Here is a 22,079-nt window from a genome sequence, read left to right as displayed (position 1 = left end):
GTCGGGACATCGCCTGAGGTGTGTTTTTTGCGGCCAATGCTGACAGGCTTAGTCAAGTTAGCAATTGGAGGAGGAGAGAGTTTTTCTTGCACGGGAGGAAGAGGTTTAAGCTTGAGTCCTTCAGGATTGCGGAGCAGCTCCTCCTCAGCCTTGGAAATAACAGGGTGGAAATCTCCCTGAGCAAAAGCTTTAGTAACCAAATCTTCCAGCTGCATTATTGTTAGGGGGTCTAGTCCCAGCCTCCATTATGCTGCTCCTGGCTAATGCACTTTTAAAAGTCCCCCGGAGCTGGAAAACAACTGGGCCTCGAGGTCCTCCTCAATCATACCATCTGTACCATCCGGTTATAGCACTTGATCGTCAGTGTCAGACAGACTGCCAGAGTCTGACAGTGAGTAAAAGGCCTCAGGGGATTCCTGTATGTTGGAAGTTGGAACCGGGGGGGGACAGAGACAAAGCCTGGAAGATGCATGTGAGGATATGGAGCTAATGACCATCAGTCCCCCTCCAGTGCTGCCACCTGGTCCTTGGAGCCTGTGCTGCTAGATGGCTTATCCAAATCAGTCACTGTGACAGTGTTAAGAGGGAATGCGTACTGATCGATAGTTCTTTGAGAAAGAGTTGATAAGGAACCAACTGTTACCCTTTGGAAAGGCAATGATGAGCCAGTATCATGGAGTAAATTTCCCTGTACCCCCTGAGTCTTAACGCCTGCTTCAGCTTGCTGCCTTCGGGTAAAGGATTCAGAGCATTCGATCCAGGTTATACACCAAAAGTAACCTGCTCCTCCAACATCTTCACTTTGCTAATGGTCGCTCTCCCAGCTGGCAGTTTCTTCCTCACAGTTCTTTTGGGCTTAGGGAATGACTTGCAGGACCTCGACCAGCCCAACCTCTTTCTCTAGACCTTGCCGCCATCCATAGATGGAGTTGGCCAGCCTGCTGCAATGGAGGAGTAAATAAAAACAGCTACATTCAAGTAGAAAATATTTGATCCCAGCAGTCCCCTTTATCTGGAAGAGGTTCCAGCCATGTGCCCAGAAAAATAAGTGTCTGCAGCAGCGCTAAAGCTTGCCAACTTGTACCTTCCATACTATCAGTACATCTAAGGGAGGCGGCGGAGGCTGGAAGTCTCTTCTGTGTATAAAAACATCATTTTTATCAGTATTGCTCTGGGACACTGTGAAGAGGAGTTTGACTTTTGTAAAAAAAGAAGCACCTGTTCCTCTAAGTGCCAGCAACAGTGAACCGTTCTTCAGGGGGATGCCAAATTACATCCATCTGTAACACACAACCTCACCAGTAGCAGAGTGATAGCAGCACTATCTCTGGCCTTTCTGGACATGTCATCAAAATCAGTGACCTGATATTGGGCAAATTCTTGTTCTAAGCAAAGTAGATCATAGTCGGTAAACTTTAGGAAGGTTGCACACCATTCCACCAAGAACAGCACATTAACAAAACCATCTTCTCGTTTCTTAAAAAGTCGAAGACCATTGCATGCTTGAGTAGGTCATCATGACCTGGAAGGACTTTCAAATCATAGTTTATTCCAGACTCATGAGAACTGCACACTACTTCACATAAAGCTTTCTGGCCCAATATCCCTGCTTTCAAGCATGCTTCTCATCTTCCCATGCTCAATAACAAGATTTGGGGATCTGGGGTTCTTTTGATGAAAGATCAGGTAAACTGATACCTGGATTTCTCTTGAATGTCTAAATGACATCAACCAGAAACACTCTACTTAAGCGTACAACAATAACTTCGACCATCGGTCAATTCAAGAGGTGAATGATTGGATATTCCCTTTGCAGCAAAAAGTTCAAAATAACAAAATCAGGTGATACAGCCTGACAGAATAGATGGTAGATCTGAATTATAGGGTTTGGAAAGCTCCGAACAAGTATCCTCAATCTGGCCTTGCTAGCTCTGTCACTATCAGGCAGTAACAGGACGTATGCACACAGAGCATCAAACTGAAGGTTCAGTCTATTCAAGCAGGAAGAAATTAAAGCCACCTCCTAGAAATGAACTTCAGAATTGACACATTAATGGAATTTAGCATACATGTGCTTATGAATAGCCAAACCAAAAGTAGACATCTACAAGCAATTCTTCTACCTCAAAGTTTTTACAACTGGGGCAGAACACAGAAGCAACATGGGATGTTGTGTTGTATGCCATGTGGCATGTGGCATGGACAAGCCATGAAAAAGACATTAGGTTTAGAGGGATTGCACCCATTTCTCCTTCAAAAAACCCACCGTACACCACTATGCCCACCGCTCTCCCCGCAGAACCTGGAACAATGTCACCGAAGACCAGCTTACATCATCCCTCATCAGTGCCCCACCACCGACTAAGCCAGACGCAAACACTGCAGCACGCAACCTTCACCGCTGGATAACAAACTGTGCCGAAACACCCGCACCCCTCAAGAAAGCTACAGAAAGACACATCAAGAAAGCAACTGGATCACCCCTGCAATCCAAGAATCCAGATGCTCCTGCAGACGACTTGAAAAGACATGGAGGAACAATAAAACCACAGAAACACACACCACCTACAAAGCAGCTGCCACCGCACACCATCATCTCATCAAATCCACAAGGAAGAAATCCCTCCAAGACAGAAACCTCACCAGAGCTCACAACACCAAAGAACTCTTCTACATCATCAAGGAATTCACCAAAACCCGCTGCGAAACAACAGGCATCCCACCCTCCCAAGACCTCTGTAACAAACTCAGTACCTTCTTCCACCACAAGACCATTTATGACAACTTCGACATCCAAAACCTCCGCACCACTCCAGCTCCCCCTCCATGCGACACCACCCAACAGACCCTGCTCAAATGGACCCCACTAATGACAGAAGACACCTTGAAGATCATGAAAAGCATCCACTCCGGAGCACCCCTAGACCCCTGCCCACATCACATCTTCCACAGAGCCACCTCGGGCTTGCACCCGAATTATGTCAGACGATCAATTGCTCCTTCAAGACCGCCACCTTCCCCGATGACTGGAAACACACCAAAGTCAACCCCCTCCTGAAAAAACCCTCCACAGATCCGACGGACCTCAATAACGTCAGGCCCATCCCCCTGCTTCCATTGCAGCCAAGGTCTTAGAAAAGGCTGTCAACACCCAGCTAGCATGCTTTATCGAAGCTAACAATGTCCTGGACATCTCCCAATCTGGATTCTGCAGCTACCCCAGCACCAAGATCGCCTTACTCTCCGCCACCAACGACATCCACTGTCTCCTCGACAAGGGCGAAGCAAAATCCTTCATCCTCCTGGACCTCTCGGCTGCCTTCGACACCATCTCCCACCGCATCCTAGCCACCAGATTCTACGACACCGGAATCCAAGGCAAGGCCCTCGACTGGATATGCTCACCAGCAGAACTCAGCGGGTCAGACTCCCTCCCAACCTCTCGGAACCGACAGAAACAAACTGTGGTGTGCCCCAGGGCTCCTCCCTCAGCCCCACCCTCTTCAACGTCTATATGTCCCCTCTCGCCACCATTGTCAGAAACCACAGGCTCAACATTGTCTCTTACACTGTCGACACTAAGTTCATCTTCTCCCTCACCAACAAACCCAACACCACCAAACATAACACCAAGAAGGGATGAAAGCCGTCGCCACCTGGATGAAGAACAGCTGCCTGAAACTCAACTCAGAGAAAACAGAAGTCCTCATCCTTAGCTCCAGCCCCTCCGCATGGGACGACTCCTGGTCTCCTGGTGGCCCCCCGCCCTCGGAAATCACCCCACCCCGACGGACCACGCATGAAACCTCGGCATCATACTAGACTCATTGCTCACAATGGACCGCCAGATCAACGCCATATCCTCGACCTGCTTCAACATCCTCCGCATGCTGCAAAAGACGTTCAGATGGATCCCTTCCAAATTCAGAAAAACTGTGACACATGCTCTCCTCAGCAGCAGACTGGACTACAGCAACGCCCTCTATGCTGGAATCAACAAGAAACTCCTTCGCAAACTCCAGAACACCGCAGCCAGACTGATCCTCGCCATTACCCGTCGCAGCCACATCACCCAACACCTCCATGATCTCCACTGGGTCCCAGTCGAAAGAAGAATAACCTCAAGCTCCTCACCAATGCATACAAGGCCCTTTACAACACCGGACCAATATACCTGAGCAAGCACCTCTCCTTCCACGTACCCAAAAGACACCTCTGATCAGCCGTCCTCGTTCTGGCCTCCGACCCACGCAGCCACAGGAAGAGAACAGGTGGAAGGTCCTTCTCCTATCTCACAGCACAGGCATGAAAAGACCTCCCCTCCACCTCCAGCAAGCCACCCACACTGCCCCAATTCAGGAAGGACCTCAAGATCTGGCTCTTCGGATTAACCCAGCACTCAACGGAGCCGCCCCCGCCCCCGCCCCCCAGCCCCTTGAGACCCTCACGGGTGAGTAGTTGTGCTTTACCAACCCTGATTAATTGATTGATTGATTGATTGATTGATTGGGCAGTACTAGTTTTGATGGCGTTGCACCTCCCTACATTCACAGAGGCACTATCTACACCAAAGTCAACACACATTACCAGAGAAGGGAATGCTTTACCATCACATAAAAAGCTGCAGAGATTATAGCTTCAGCTGTACCTTCCTTGCTTAAACACATCAAGAAAATGGCAGCATACCAAATCCGGATTCAAATTAAAAAAATATATAGCTATGGAGTTAATTATTTCACTGTCCTGGCCATTGCTACTATCAGCACACCAGCGACAGCCTGTATAAGAGACCGGCGGGAGGGTTGAGCAGAGACAGAGAGTGTTGGTCACAGCTAAGGAGTGCTCTAAGCAGACAGACAGAAAGAGACATATAGGGCATCCGATCACAGACACCAAGAGACTGACTGCGGAGACACACAGGCAAGCGGCAAAACAGGCAGACACAGGAGTGGAGACAGACACATTTAAAAACTGCACTTACCTGCCGCTCCGATGGCCACACCATGCTCCTCTCTTCCGATCCTCGACTCTGGCTGCACACTACTCAGACTCCCAGATGCCAATCCAGGTGCTTCTCTCATGCTGAGAATATTATTCCCAGCATGAGAGAAGCACTGGGATAGGCTTGGTTTGTCGCTCAGACAGTGCCTGGGAGCCTTTGGCATTTCTCTAACCCGGCTGTGCAACACAGCTGGGTTAGTGAAACCTAAGTACGCATGTCTGTTTGCCCAGCCTAAGATGGTCAGCCAAACTTAAATGCAGACTTAAAAGTGCCTATCACTCCCGCCCCTGCCATGTCTGTCACACAGGGCTGCCTGGCCCCTCCATGCTGAAGACTTGTGTCGGTTGTCACACAGGCAAGAATAACATGATAGTAAATTGCCTTTATAATCATTTTAATTGTCATCTTCTTGTAGAGGGTGGGCACTCATCCACCATTATGGAGGAGCCCCACCTTCTACTAAAGGCTAACATTGTCATATCAGCCACTAAGTCTACAACTTTGATGCTATTGCAACGTTTACAACACAGGTTGCTTTCGTTCTAACACAAGCATAAGCCTGCATATTCCAGAGTTTGGGAAACATACCCTTATAAGGTTGCCCAAAAGTTGTGCAGTACATTGCGGTCAGCCAAAAACCCTGTGAACTTTATTTCTGCCTCTCTAGTAAGTGAGTCTTCACTGGAATGTTTGTCAGATAGCCTGAAATGGGCTTCATTTCACCTTTGCCCCTTGAACAGATAGATGCACTTTACTAGTAACATGGTGTTTCAGACCATCCTCTTATTGGGGACCAAAAGAGACATTCTTCTCATAAACCAAGCAGCAGAAGGCAGACACGTAAGTCATAAAAATAAATAAAATGATGATCCCATAGAGTTTAAAGGAATTTCCAAAATTGTGATTGTTCTATATGAGTTTTCGGAAGGTTTAAATGAAAGCATTAATGCATATCGTGGCTGTTCATAAACACTCACTTTTAATGCAAATATGTTGTAATAAATTTAATGTCCATTCCAGGTAGTATCTTCAAGTTGATTTATTAAGTATGATGTTACAAGGAAGAGAAAGCTTCACCAGGAGCAGCCTCACTGCTGCTCAGCCCATCATCAACTGACACACACACACGAACATTCCATTCACCAACATTCTCTCACACACACAATCAGGCTGAGCAGCAGCAGTATAACACATCCCCTTTCTTTGTAATGGAAAAGAAGGAATTCCCAAAAGGCATTAGAATCAATGCAAGAAATACATAAGATGACAATTGTCTGAAGCATAGCATGAAAAATTAAAGATGGAACATTCATGCAGAGAAAATGAAGAAAGAAGGGAGAAACAGTAATACAAGTACAAAGACTCATGCACACCATCCTCCTTTCTATCGCAAAAACAACCCAAACACTCCGACACCACAGACTACACACCAACCCAAGTACCTGGAATGTGAAAGCTGGCCAGGCAAACACGAGAAGCACAAGAGAACCACAACGAAAGTGTGAAAGAAAACTAACCAATAATTTTAAAAAAACAGTAAGCAGGTGGGGAAAATATCCACACAGAACAAAGTAACAAGCATAATGAGAGCAAACTTCCCCCAGCAACAAATTGGGGTGTGATGTGTGGAAGGGGCTTCACACAGAACCAGTAGGACTCCCAAAGCAAACCCTAACGTGCGAGGGAAAAAAAACTAGTCGAGCAAAGTAAACCTTGACGTTCAAGGAGTAAAAGTGCAATACATACGAAAGCAAAAAGCAACCTGGGAATCACGCAAGTAAATGCACATAAAGTAGGCATACAAAGCTCTTCCCCCAACCGAAAGTAAGGGTGAGATGTTTAGAGAACAGTCTACACGTAACCAATCACCAACCATAAACTCCACCCAAACATAAAGTTGGGTTGTGATGTGTGGAAGGGACTACACACAGGACTACGGTAAATGCACATAAGAAAAGTAGATGCATATAAGGTAAGTAAATGCATACTAAGCACTTGAAAAGGCACCCGTCTCAGGCAAACACAATAAATCCGTACTACAATGGGTGGTTAAACAACACTAACCCATAACCACGTAAAAGTTGGAAGCATCATTACAACTAACTGCACAGTTCCCAACAATCATTATGCAAGAAAATAGCATGTTTCATTGAAGACACAGCCAGTAAAGAATGAACTACAAGAGCATAAAAATTAAAAATTCACATCGATTACAGAAGAAGAGGGCATAGAACACAAGGAGAAAAGACGCTCCACAAGGAACATATGTAAAATGCACGCAGGGTAGAAAACAAAGCACTGCACAAGATAACTCATGGCAAAAGTGATAACACACACAGCAGGAACAAGCGATTGTTTGGGAGAAAGGAGTGCAGAAGTGAAAAACAATAAATACATCAAAATGCAATAGTCCTGTAATTAACGTGATGCACCAAGGCAAAGCAAAGAACTCCTGGGAACTCTGGCAATTGCAGCATAGAGCCCGGCGAAAAATGTAGTAAAATGCCCATCGAAGATTCCTTATCTAGACCAAGGGTGAAAGCAGTGGCAGTATTTGGTGAAAAATGTCCGATCAATGCCGTGCAAAGTGTCCGATGTCAAATGATAGATAGCTGGTTGAGGGCTGAGGTAGGCAGGCAGGTCCAGTCTCACAACGAACGCTCTGGGTGAACTGCCAATACTGCAGTGTTTCAACGTGAGATAACTTTATTACTGCAGGTAAACGTCAACGTGTTTGTCAGAAAATAAGAAAACAATGTAGAAAGCCTCCAAACACAAAATGGAGGCACATAGTGGAGATGCCGCGCCGGATGGCTCACGGCAACAGCGTGCTGCAAAGCTTCTGAAGAAAGACATCACTGAGGAGCACTCAGGAACAACACGCGACACCATGCACACCCACCTAAGTTTCGAGGCAAGTATGACAGTTGCACCGATTCAGTTTCAGTTTATCAGCTTTATTTCGGTCACTGGGACCATAAAAGAATGCAGCAAGTATACACAAAGAAATATGTCACATACAAGAATACATTAAAATCCATCATAAAACAATTGAACTAGAATTGTCAAAAGTGTTCAGTCAGCAGTATTTAGTTTTATGCAACGGTTACGACTAAACCACATTGATGTTAAAAATTTTGCAACTGCGAATACAATTGGGGCCGATAAATCTGTTTTTAAAATTCTGAATGCTGGTAGATGCTGCCTAAAGCCCAGATTTTTAAGCAGTGGGAAGAGCCAGTAGTTCCTAGCTCTTTGGTAAGCTGGGCAAAAGAATATAATGTGCAAGTCGGTCTCTCGCAAATGAGCACAGGCTGGGCATTGCGCTGTGGGCTGGGAGTGTGTCCAGCGGTCCGTGTGCGCCCTGAGGGGGAGAGTACTATAGCGCCATTGCATATATAGCTACCTTGTAAATGTTGGGCCAATATCATCAAAAGCGAGCTCCAGATAATATGAGTCCTTGAACCCCAGGAAGTATTCAGATAGGGACCCTGCCCGAACATTCTTGGTTGAGACGCGTAGATTGTGCTCGTAGTAGGCCTTGGAGATAGATTTGCGTGAGATCCTGCTGCATGCATTTCCTGGATCAAACCACAAATCTGATCTTCCTAATGACTCACATGTTTGTTTGACATATCTTAACCATGGAACTTGGACGACTTTTGCAAGACGCAGAATCTCTTGGAGCTCAACTCTATAGTTAAAAAGTTCCGGTGTGCTCCCTATTTTGCGCCAAAAAGTTATGGGTTTAAGTCCCAGCTCCTCTGTAATGGGTCTTAGGCCCAGATCTAGTCTTAATGGTAGTAGTGGGGTACTAGATGGTAAAGCTGCCAATTGCCTTAGGAAGTTGTTCTCCGTGACCTGCAATTTCTGGACGGCTGTATGCCCCCATATTGCGCCCCCATATAGCACAGCCCCTCTTGCCTGGGTTTTATAGATTTGGAGGCGAGGACCAAATGGCTTATAGGTCAATCCCTTTGTCATCCTACAAATGCCACCCGTCATCTGGATCAGTTTCAAATTTGCCTTAGTTCGATGTGAGTCCCAAGTCATAGACTGGTTGATTGTTACCCCCAAATATTCGAACGTGTAAACCCTCTCTAATCTGGAGGACCCTATCAGGGGACTCGGACGTGTTGAGGAGGGCGGGTTGAAGATCATGTACTTGGTTTTAGAAGCGTTGATCTCCAATCCACGCCTCAGACAGAAATCCGCAAATCCGTCCAACACCCTTTGTATGCCCATGGGGGATTTGGAAAGCAGCAGGGTATCGTCTGCAAACATGATAGCAGGAACCCTGCTGCCAGCCAACCTGGGGGCATCGATGTTACTCAACCCATTAAGAAGGCTAATGACCCCATTGACAAAGAGGCAGAAAAGGGTCGGTGCGAGCACACAGCCCTGTCTGACCCCCCTGTCAATGGGGAAACCATCCGAAAGAGTTCCTCCTCTACCACACCTTACCTTGGCAAAATTTCCCTGATCTAATCTCTTCAGAGTTATCAAGATATCAGCGGGAACCCCTAAGTCCGTCAAGACGGCCCATAATTTGTCCCTGGGCACTAGGTCGAAGGCCGCTTGCAAGTCCACGAACACCGTGTGCAAGCTGCCGCCCTCGATTGAGACAGTCTTCCAATATAAGAGATTCAGAAGGAAAATCTGGTCAGTGGTTGAGACGCCTCTCCTAAACCCTGCTTGGTAGGGACTCATAATTTTGCATTCTTCAATCCAATCCTGAAGGCGGTTGAGCATCAGTCTACCGAAAATCTTTTGAGGAACATCGATGAGACTAATGGGTCTGTAGTTGGCTGGGAGCCGAGCCGAACCCTTTTTATATATGGGGACAATCTCTGCTCCCAGCCAGGTATCAGGCACCTCCATACCTCCCAAAACGGAATTGAATAAGAACGTCAAATAGGGTGCCCAGACATCCGGTTCTTGCTTAAAAAGATCACCCGGCAGGCCATCCAGGCCTGGTGCCTTGCCTGATGCCAGCCCGGCAATAGCTGCTCGAACCTCCTTTATTGTAAGTCGCACCACTTCCAAAGTGTTGTTAGCCGTCTGGGTGGGAGTAGTTGTTTCTCCTTCTGGTGACTTATATAAAGACTGGAAATGATCTAGCCATACCCTAGCTGAAATATTGGGCTCTATTGCTGGGGCCAACTCCTCGGAGCCTGTGTTCACACAGCGCCAGAATTTGCGCGAATCCCCACATGCCAGGGAAATAGTAAGTTTTTCCCATTTTTGATGTTCCCATTCGCTTTTAGCATTAGTAATTAGAGACTTATAAGCAGTTCTCATAGCCCTAATTTCCACGCTTCCCTTGCCCAACTTAATAGATGTCAGTAAATCAGTTTTTGCCTTGCAGCATGCAGTATTGTACCAGGTGGGACCGGCGGCACGTCCGTTAGCCCTTTTTGGTATGCTCCCTGGATGGTACCGTGCACCATGAGTGCCTGGACCTTTTCAAGTGTGGGAATTACCCGAGCATACAGCTTTGGTATCTTCCCTGGATTGGAAGCTAATTTCTCCCATTTCACTCTACGTCTGTTGTTCGTGAGGCCTAACCCCGCCTCAGATGCCACCCTCTGTTTCTCCATTGCCTCGAGACCAGGATGGTCATATTCCAGTTCCAATGCGTTATGGTCGCTATCTTCCCTAGATGTCACCCGGAAGTCTTTGATGAGCGACCACGAGGCTAGTGGGACCAGAATATAATCGAGTCTTGACTCCCTGCCCACTCTGTTATAGGTACATCTTGGGGGGATGTCAGATTTTATCCTTCCATTACAGGCCCGAAGACCATGTTTCAGGGTTAGGGATGTAATTTGCAGAGCCAAAGGGGTCCAGACTCTTGGAGCTTGCAATGGAGGTACAGGCCACACCAAGTCCTCCTCCTGGGCCAATCCGTCCAGTATGCCAGAGAGGGGCTCAAAGTGACAATTTAAATCACCCCCAATTAAGAGAGGGATGCCCTGCGGAATTTCATCTAGGGCAAGTGCAAGCTCTTCAATGGTACGCGACTCCTGTGTAATGTTGCCTGGCCTGGAGTAAACATTTATCAGCAAAAGGCTGTTTGCATTAGGCCACTCCAACAGTACAACTAAAACGTCCTCCTTATTTAGTGGGAGGACAGCGGCCCTGCATCCCAAGTCATTAGCCGCCCAGATTGCCAGACCTCCCGAAGGACGCCCTCTGCCCCCCCATTTCGCTTGTGCGGAGAATGTGGCAAAGCCTGTACAGGTGACTTCTTCCCTCGCCCAAGTTTCTTGGAACAGGCATATATCTTTGTCCTGGATGAAGGAGCTCCAGACCGGGAAGTTCACTTTATTGCCCAAGCCCGCCACGTTCCAAGATAAAATCTTGAGAGACGAACAGTTGATTCTCTCTGTTGGTAAGTTTGGGAGCACAGCCGTTCCAGGGTCCTTCCCTGCTGATAGGTTGTTTGCTAGGCTGTCAGCTTGGGCAGCCATTACCTCAGATATAATATGTGGGGGCGAAGAAGTCCTAGCACATGACTTTCTATTTAGATATTTCTGGACGAAATTATCCTTCTCCACGACGATTGCTTGTCGTACTTTAGTTGTGGAAATCCTATTTTGGGCCATGTCCACCCCACCCCCGTCTTGTTTGGTCAATCCACCATGTCTAGGCTGCTAAACCTGTTATAGGTGGGAAGATGGTCATGTCGTGGAAATCTGGGAAAAGCGCTGATGGGAGGAGTGGGCGGGAAGAGGCCCCAGCTGCAGCGGTGATGGAAGCGCTGTGCAGGCTGGTCCTCGCAGTCCCACCGCCAAGTGGATTCAACAGAAAAAGCTCCTCGGGTCCGGCAGAGTCTGAATTGGCCGGGTTTAAGCTCCAAAGTCCCAGCGGTCGCAGTGGTCAAAAGATGCAGCGAGTTACACCAATTAAAAAACAACTGTAAGAAAGCGCGCCTACAAATGCAGGACGGTAGCTCCGATGCTTGGCGTCACGCGCAGCTGACACTAAATGTAAATAGGCTAAAAGTCAAAATCTGTAAAGCACAAGAATGGACAGCGCACAGCATACATGCCATACATTTGTGCGGGGTGCGGGCGGGTTGCCACCGCGAAGGAGAGCAGGTAGAACAGACACGGTGTCACCAGACAGATGGCAGCAGGGCAAAGTAGGTCTCCGGTACACTTGGCAGTGGAAAAAAAACAAGGAGACTGTAATTCGACACACCTCTGGGAAACTTCACTAACAGGAGGTAATCTGCCAATACAGCAATAGAGGAACACTTCATCCAAGGCAGCAGGGCAGGTCCACACCAATAAGATATGAACAACACAGCAGGATAACATTTGAAAACTGAAGGTCACTGATAGTATATTCACCGAAAGTATCAGGACAGGCAGGTGTAAAGAACTGGACGCTCTTCTAGGAAACTTCACTTTGTGGAAACACTGTCCCACAGTGACAGGAGAGGGACACTGTCCCAAAGGAGTTGGAGAGGGAGGGAAGTCTAGCAGGAACTGGCACATTACAGTTGGAACTGGCACTTTTGGGTTGTGGGCGACCGGTGGAGTGGTCACTGGTGGGGCTCAGAGGTGCCAGCATTCTTTAAATACGTAGATTGCAGTTTTAAGAGGTTCTTTACCTTGGAGTTTCTTCAGATTGCAAATTTCAGTAGTCCATCAGGTGGCACACGCAGGTTCTTTTCCAGATCGTCGCCAAAATATGCTATAATAAATATAATGTCCATTCCAGGTATCTTCAAGTTGATTTATTAAGTAGGATGTTACAAGGAAGAGAAAGCCCCACCAGTAGCAGCCTCACTGCTGCTCCACCCATCATCAACTGACACTCACATACACAAACATTCCATTCACCAACATTCTCTCACACAGACAATCAGGCTGAGCAGCAGCAGTATAAAAAAGCTGCTGCAGTACAAGACAACATCTATATGCTTTTATAATACTCATTATTTGTCATGACATTTGCTGTGGTATGGACCAGACACTATATTTAGTAACAGATATGAAGAACTGAATTGAGCAATTGAACATAACAGGACCTCTATCCCACAAATCTAAAATATAGAAGTGGAGTTCATAAAACAGTGTTTCTATACACTCCTATATTTGACTTAAATAGCACTGAAAAAATGTGGAAACTGAAAGGCCCAGAAACACATAATGTGGTCAGGCATCGGGGACAGTTTTTAAATGTTTTTCTCCTGATTTTTAAGTAGAAAATATAACGCACTATCTTCATTAATGTGCTTGTTAGACCTGACACCCTTAGGTGGTAGTCACCCAAACTTTTTGCCTTCACCCCTCCTGTTTTATTGAATGTATTTTTGTTGGCTTTAGGACTCTGTGCACTTTATCACAGGTAACCAGTGCTAAAGTGATTGAGCTCTTTACCTAAAACATGGGAAAGGTGGCCTACACCCTATTGGCACATTTAATTTACTTATAAATAGTAAAGCGGTACTACATGTACCCAGGGCCAGTTGAGTAAACGCTACAAGTGGGCCTGCAGAACCTATAGTGTCTCCCAGCTAAGTAGCTTTGTTAAACATGTCTCTGGTTTGCCTTTGCAGTCTGTATGGAGTTTTATACTGCCTATTCGACTTGGCAAAATACACCCTTTGCAAAGCCTAAAACTCCCTTTTTATTACATATAAGTAACCATTAGGGTAGGCCGTAAACAGCCTATAGAGCAGGGTGCATTGCATTTAGAATGTACTTTTACATGTACTTTTACGTTTTACATGTCCTGGTAGTGAAAAACTCACAAATTCATTCTTCAATACTGGGTGACCTACTTCTCCCATACGATAACATTGGGCAACCTTTATTCATTTAATAAGTGATAACTTTTTTTTTTTTTTTTTAGAGCAGGTAGAAATATCATGGTTGGCGTCTAGGGAATTCTAATTTGAAATCCCCTTTAATGGTAAAGTCACAATTCTGAAAATGCTAATTTTAGAAAGTTGCAATTTTCGTGCCCTAGTCATTTGGTGCCTGCAGCCTGTTCCTGGGTCATATGAGTAGGTGTAGTTGGCAGATGGCTTTTGTGGATTCCTCCCAGACAGCCATGCAAATTATGAGATGGTTGTTGGCAGGACGGTGGGGAGAGCTGGTCACAGCCCAACTTGCACTTCAAAGACACTGCTCCAACACACACAAAAAACTTCACCTAGCCTATTGTGAATGCAGACAAACTGAGACCATTGCAGGGAAACAGGAAATTCCAGAGACTTCTTGGGGGGAATTCTCCCACTTTAAGCTAGCCCCAGGTATAAAATTAGGATTCTCAGACCCACTCTTCAGTTCACTCCTGGATCTCTGGATGCTGCAGTCGAATGACTGACCTGCTGCCAGAGAACTGCCATGCTTTATGAGGCCTGCCCTGCTATCTCCGAAGGAAGACTGGACCTGCTCCCTTCACCCCAGAGTGACTCCAGGGTCTGGTTAACTAGCCTGCTCTCCAGAGCTAGAGGAACACCATAAGCTCCGGAGGCCTCTCTGCAACTGTACACTTGAACTGCTGAACTGGAGCTGCCTGGAGCTGCCTGTGCCCGGCTGGCCTATTCTGAAGTGAGCTCCTGATCCCCAAGAAGTGCCCTTGGTGTGGTATCAGTTGAGCTCCGCCTGGAAGAAAAGGAGAAATCATGAAGTCTTGGCCTCTGCATGACAGCAAACGGGCCAGTTATTGCCAAGATCTACCATACATCTTTGGAGTGGAATGTATCCCATTCTACTGATTAGATTTTTATCATTTTGGTGTTGTATTTTTATTTTATCACTTTTTAAGTGCTGCACAAATACTTTGCACATTGTCTCTAAGTTAAGCCTGACTGCTTTTGTGCCAAACTACTAGATGGTTAAGCATAGGTTAATTTGGTGACTTTTTGTAGTTCAGCCTGACAAAGATTGTGGCTATTGCTTGAGTATGGTTTTATCACCCTCAACCAACATCCCAATTTCTTACCACTATCAGAAACAGATGTTTGTAAAAACAGTCTTCATTATGCATTCACTTGTAAGGCATTTAACTCAATTCACAACTGACAACATACCTACGTAGCAGCATAGTGATAGTACAAGGAACAGCATACAATAAAATTATAATGCTATTATTTGTCAGCAAACTTTAAAGAATACAGCCTGATTTAACTACCTTTTGTATTACTCTGCTTGCATCCTGGACAGGCAGATTTACTTCAATAGTACTGTGCCAATGTCTTACTTTCAGCCACGGCCGGTGTCGGTAAGAGCGCTGGGGCAGGGTGGGAGGAATGAAGTCAACAGACAACAGAATAGGGAAAATCTTTTTTTTTTTTAAAGAAAACCACTTACCTTGCACTGACCACAATGTCGACTTGGCAATGCGGTGAGCACAAGGTAAGTGGCTTCATTATTTTTTTTTCTCTCCATTTTATGTTGTCTGTCGACACCCCCCAATCCACCCCACCCCACCGCTCTTACCTGCACCGGCGGCACCTGCTTACTCTCGTTCTCTAACACCGGCCTTTTCCTTTTCGGAACTCATAGCAGAAGTCCAAGGATCACTTTCATCAGTATCAGACATTATTCTGCCAAAACAGAGAAGGGAAAGAAGCTAAAACATAGCCAGGTTTCTGAATGCATGACCCACAGAGATAAAGAATGTCTTAGCCAGCCCATGATAGATATAGTGAAGCTGCAGAGTCCAGCAGACGCTGCCTAATTGTAAGGGCCTAGTGCTTCTCGTCATGTGTTTCATTTGTGGTTAAGTTCCCTTCAAAATTTAAGCCACAAACACTGCAGTTTTTCACTGTTCACAACTGCCTGAAACTGAATATAGCTATCGTTTCTTAGAAGTCAGACTTGTTTCAGCTTTCAACACCGATCTGTTTTTCCCTCTGGTAATACCATTTGGTGCCCCTGGCGCTGACTCAGGCTAATGATACCCACCTACAATACCCATGGGTCTGTACCTGTAGTACACGCAGGGCCGGACTCGGAATCCAACGCAGCCTTGGCAATTTCTTCAGACCAACCCATGGGGGTGGGAAATGTGGGGGGTGGGGACAAGCATGAAGAACTGCTGCTTTTGTAACTGTGGTTGATATTGCAGCACTGCTGCAAAACCGGCCCCCAGTAATAAAACCAGCCCCCATCACTGTAAAACTAAGCTCCTCCCTTCCAGCCTCCCGGGGAAACACCTGATGCATGCTACTACCAGTCCGGCCAGGAGTACACCGCTCTACACCAAAATTAAAACTTTCAGCTAAAACCAAAAAGCTTCCTGGTATCACTTCCACTATGTTGTGGCGCTCGAATATCAAACAAGAAAACACAGTTAAATGTATTTATCCAGAGAGTATTAAGGTTTTGAACTTGTGATGTCAGAAGAGGGGATTCAACCACAAGATCGTTCAAGACATAGAAAGAAAGTGGGTTGAAAAAACACTGGGTGTAGAAAGAAGATGGCATATTCGAGGTTTAAAGTAAATTGTGAAGCTTGGGCAAAGTCCCCACTGTTCCTCCACTCCATGGCTGCGTAGTATTGCTAAAAGACAGGGAGAGAAAGAAAGCAGTTAGCATGACCAGTCGGGGAAATACCACCCACAATAGAGTTGCAATTCAGGCACTGTGCACATACCATGCACTGACTTTGCATCCAATAATCTTAAGAAAATCCCTGCAGGCACTGCAGGATTTACTGCGTTATTAAAACACTGAGCTCCTGTCCAGTACAAATGCAGGTGTCCTACCATTATGACTGATGCCTTTAACTACAACTAGGGCATCATTCTTTAGGCAGCACCACATTGCACTGTGAAACCTGTATACTATATCAAAGCTATGTCAGCACATACTAACTGGTAATATTATTACATTTTAAGCAACTGGGGTGGTAGGCTGCTACTCATAAACGTTTAAAATAGCTGTGTATCACCAATCCAGAGCTCATTTATTGCCTAAGGATACACCATCTTCTTGGATTTGTGCAATTTTGGGGGAAATTGTGGTGCTTTTAGCCACGAAACACAGGCGTAGAACATTTAATGATTCAGCGACAAATACACAACATGGATAGGTTAAAACAGACAATTTATAGTTGCAGTGGCTTCATAGCTCATAATGTTAAACACAGGTGGCGGACACAGTCACAGGACAACATTGGCAATTTAGTGCAGCAGCATGACTTTCTTAAACAGCCCATGGACAGTGGCAGGGAACAACGACAATGCAGGTGGATGGCAGCTCAATGACTACTTGGTTTTAGCAGGGTAAATACAGACTGGGACAGAAAGGTCACAACATGTACTGCATAGTTCTTAATAGTACTATGAGAAAACTCATCATGTCACCTAATAGGGCTACAGAAGCTGAAACAGAGCTTGGACACAGCAAGACAACAACATTAGTCTTGACCCTGCTTCAAGGGGATCAGTCCAGTCCGAACTGCCAGGCCAGGTTCTCCTAGAACCGGATCACAAGCAGCATAGGACCAATTCTGCCTTTATTGGGGCTCATCAGCCATGCATAGCTTGGTTGCTGTGGTACTGTGTGCACAGGACTCACATCTGCGCATTCCGATCCCACTTAGGGTGTCACACTGCAGAATACAAAAAAAAAGTGATGGATGGAATGCTTGAATTATTCTCAGCCAAAAAATAAATCTGTCGCCCTCCTACGGCAGCACTGGGCACTAGCGGGTACTGCCTTCGTTGGAATACGACAGCCAAGGCCACGCCCAAGATCATCCATTTGAGGTTCTGTTGCAGAGACTCACCTGACTGTTAAATGAAATAACACGTCACTGAGGGAGACCATGTGGATAGGTGGTACACCCAGAGAGAGACTCAGAGGCAGGGCAGGTGGGGCTTGGCTTGATTGAACTGAAGCCTAGGATTGCTTTTACTTGTCAGTGTGTAGTAAACAACTCAGAAATCCAGTGCAAGACTCAATGAATATATAAATGTACATTTCATTACATGTGATGCTCACTCTGAGTCGGGCAAGGCAGCTCGTGTTCATTTTGAGCAACTCAAAAATTCACTACAATGCTCATTACCAAAATCTTCACGCACCTTTTACATTATGCCACTCTCGAAAAAAATGAATGTGTTTCTATTACTAAGTCTATTTTTTGGTGGTGGGGCTCTATGTAGTTGGGAACACTCATCCAACACCGGCAATACGGTTTGTACTGTTGCTGATCCTACTACTATGTTATATACTTTTGTAAGGCTTATAAAACTAAAAAGCAGCCAGTCTCCAGAAAGCCATGATACGCTTGCGCTCCTCCTTCCAGGCTTAGGCCCTCATTCTACTGGATGTAATTGTGGGCCATGCATCAATTTTCATTGGCTTAAACCTCGATATTGCCCGGCCAGCTCTGTTGGGTTCAACTTGTGAACTGCCTGGTGGTGGTCAGTAATTATTCCCTGGCGGCCCACACGTGACACATAGCAATTGATGTAAAAGTATGTAGGGAATATAGGTAAATGCAATGCGGCCACAGTGCTTTGAGAGCAGAGCAGCGCTTGCAGCTGAGCAGCACAGCACACTTTTTACTTAAATTAACTCTAGCGTACCTCATAGTAAATCGCGCCTGGGGCACGAGATGGGTGACTAATGCATTTTAGTGTGGTGATGCGGGCACCAGCACTAAATTTGTTAGGAGACGTATATGTATTAAAAAGGATGTTTTAGGCCTGGCAAATGGTTTACTTTGCCAGGTTGAAATGATAGTATAAAACTGCACACACAGGCTTCAATTGCAGGCTTGAAATATTTTTTTAAAGGCTACTTAAGAGGGTGGCACAATCAGTGCTGCAGGCACACTACCAGCATTTAATTTACAAGCCTGGGTAAATGTAGTACAATTAACTTACAAGTTAATTACATGTGCCAATTGGATATAAGTCAATGTTACCATGTTTAAGGGAGAGAGCACAAGCACTGTAGCACTGGTTAACAGTGGTAAAGCACATAGAGTCCTTAAGGCAGCAAGCACAGAAAGGCAAAAGGTTGCGGGAAAACCACTCCAAGGATGTCATGTCCAATAACTGTGTATTAGTTATGCAAAATTGGTCAATTCCTAGGCCTCTTGGCTCTTTGCACGGCTTAGGTCCACTGGTATGATTTATCCAGTGGGCCTTCACCACAATAGGATTCCTACACAAATCACACATTAGTGTTGGCGGGTTGTTACGGAGGGATATCCTCACAGAGGTTTTTTGTGGGAGGGGGATTTGCGACATTCCCACCTATCGGTTGTAAATGTAGAGTTTCCTGGATTGTCTGTTCCTGGTGGTATCCAGTGGGGTTCAGGACTCGTAGTTTACCACCTGAGCTCATGTCAGTGGCAGTTTGCCCGATACGAGTTCAGGTCTCGGCGTCTTGCGAGTGGCAGGTGTTATCAGGTACCTCTAACCCAAAATCTGAACCCGTATGCAGTGCTTTAAATGGGAAAAAATAAGTGCAGGTACTCACTAAAATGAGCTAGAGGTGTGTCGAGTGGGCAGGGCTAGGGGCGGGGCTAAGGGCAATACATGATGATACATTACATGATATATAACAGTAAATAAAAGCATAAATCATTCAATTACTTCAAAAGTGTAAATGTGATTCCGTATACATATATATATATGTATATATATTGTGAGAAGTTGGCCTGGCATATGCTGGTCACTAGTTATAGTGGCCACCTTACACCAGTCCAATTCGACTCTTAAGGTGATAGGTTTAAAAGACAACCTTTAAAGAAAGCTATCCTAGTGGTAGCTGTGGAGAGCAGCCTTCAGGCTAAGTCTTGAAGGAGTGTTAAGCTTATTGTTTTACCATAGATAACCTCTTGAATGACCAAATGAAAGAGTAGTCCACACAGGTATATATATAAAATATATGTATTTATTCTAAACAGAATCCCACAAGTCTCTTTATGAGGCTAGTGGTAAAGTTACAATTCAAACAAGCATTTATAGATACAATAAATAGCACTGGAATCACAGGGCCCCAGGGGGGAACCAATCCATATATTAAAAAAGTGGTATAAGAACCACAACAATTCTACAGACAATGCCTAGGGCATTTAGGATCGCTGGCCCCTTGAGAATCCACCCAAGGTGAGGAGGAAGGGGACCCACGGGAGGCGCGTGCAGTGGAAATAGCTGCTATCGGGATCTCTATTAAAGCCTATGGAGAATGTCGCGGTTTGATTTAAACAGATTAAAGACACTTCTAGCAGGAGTTCAAAGTTAAAAACTTAGAGTTAAGCTTTTGAGGAGCCCACTACCACGAGAGTACCGAGGTACCACTGTTACTTGCCCCAGGGAAGCCGGGTGCATAGGTCGTTTTCGATGTCGGGTCGCGGGCTGATTTTCAATGGGAAAATGTACAAAACTGCTGCTAGCCAAAAGCGTCGATGATGCCGTGAAGAATGAAGTTGTAGATCTTGTCGAGAAGAACCTGAAAGCAGAGGGGACAGAGTCTGGGTCACGGCACAGTGACCAGGAAGCTCAAGGAAAAGAGCCCTTCAATGTCGGGTGCTTCAAGTGGAAAAGGCGTAGCTGGAATCTGCAGCCACGGGCTCCGGGAGGCTTCAAGGAAGGCCAGCTTCTGGAGGGCGACTGTCCCACGAAGGATGAGAGTCGCTGCGGTGTTAGTGTCCGGATTGGATCCACTAAGCCTTAGCAACCTCAACCCACGCAAGATGAACAAATCATCTACTGGTGCGCAGACCCACGAGGTCTGAGAGAGGTCTCCTTCGAGGAGACTGTAGAGCAGGCCTGGAGCAACCAGGGGAACTCTTAAAAGTAACGATTGTCCTCCGCTAGAGCCCACAAGTCGAGAGACAAGGGACCGCGGAAGGCAGCAATTTGGAGTGCGTAAAAGGGTGCCCACGGGCCACCGGAGTGAGCTAGGGCGCTGATCTTTGGCACAGTTGCTGCTGAGAGGTTGGCTCAATATTGGGCCAAAGCACAACTTCCCCACTGGTCAGGGTCGTGTGCTACGCAAGAGGTGGCCGGTGTCCTGGGGTATCGGGGATCTCGGCACCCACGCAGTCCACGGTGCTCAGACTTGCTTGGCACGCTCACTGGCCTCTGGGATGCTAGGAAACCCTCCTCAAGGTTGAGAGGAGTCGTCGATGTCCGAAGGAGCAGCGAAGTTCCAACCGGGTCACTTGCAGTGTTTCAGGTGCCTGCCAAGCAGGGGGGTAACTCCTTTACCCCAAGGGAGATTTCTTCAGTCAGCTGGGCAGCAGCTCGTCGAAGGTCAAGTCTGTGAAGTCCAAGATTAATCTGATTCTCCGGGGACATGTTATTCACCTTTATCCACAAGATTAGGGGAGTGTCCAGATCAGTGTCCACCAATGGGAGTTGAGGCGGGAAAGGGTGGCTACACCCTCTCACCTTTGTGTGTTTCCCGCCTGGGCGAGGGGCAGGATGCACCTGAACCGGTTCCAGGCGGTGTATGCAGAATGTAGGCACTGTAGCAGCCTACGTGCAACTCTGAAAGGCATCCTATGGTGCACCCACCCAGTTCCAATCCACATAGCCTGTCTGGGTAGGTGCTGGCACCTCCCTGTAACAGGATCCCTATTGTCCAGCTGCCGAGGCTGGGGTTTTGCCCAGCAACAAGCAGCCAGTCGTGTGGGTGGCGAGTAGCATCCATTTTGTGATACGTGTGCACTTTTAAATTGGTGTCTAAATTCTGCCGCTTTTCCCATATCGCCCCTCTAGCAGGGGGGAATCATGCCCTCATGCCCATGGCTGGACTGGGGGTATGAGTCCTACATGTTTGACACCAAACACGATATGGTTCTGTGTAGCCATTCTCAAGTTATCACGCTATCGCAATATACCTATAATGCGGTTAAGAGTATATGGTATGGCTACACTACAAACAACCCAGCAATGATTTTCACGAGGGTTGCAGAGGGGCCCTACTCAGGTAGGGGTCCCCCCTCACACATATCCCAGCACCCTGCCTTGTAAGATTAGCAAGGCCTGCTTGAGGGGTGACCAATGAGAATACATGTGTTGTACATAGGTGGGATACAGGGTACCTGTATCCCTGTAAGGGGGTGCAAGCACCACCTTACC

The sequence above is a fragment of the Triturus cristatus genome, chromosome 6, assembly GCF_964204655.1.
Source record: "Triturus cristatus chromosome 6, aTriCri1.1, whole genome shotgun sequence".
NCBI classification, from domain to species: domain Eukaryota; kingdom Metazoa; phylum Chordata; class Amphibia; order Caudata; family Salamandridae; genus Triturus; species Triturus cristatus.
Note: the sequence above shows the minus strand (reverse complement) of the source record.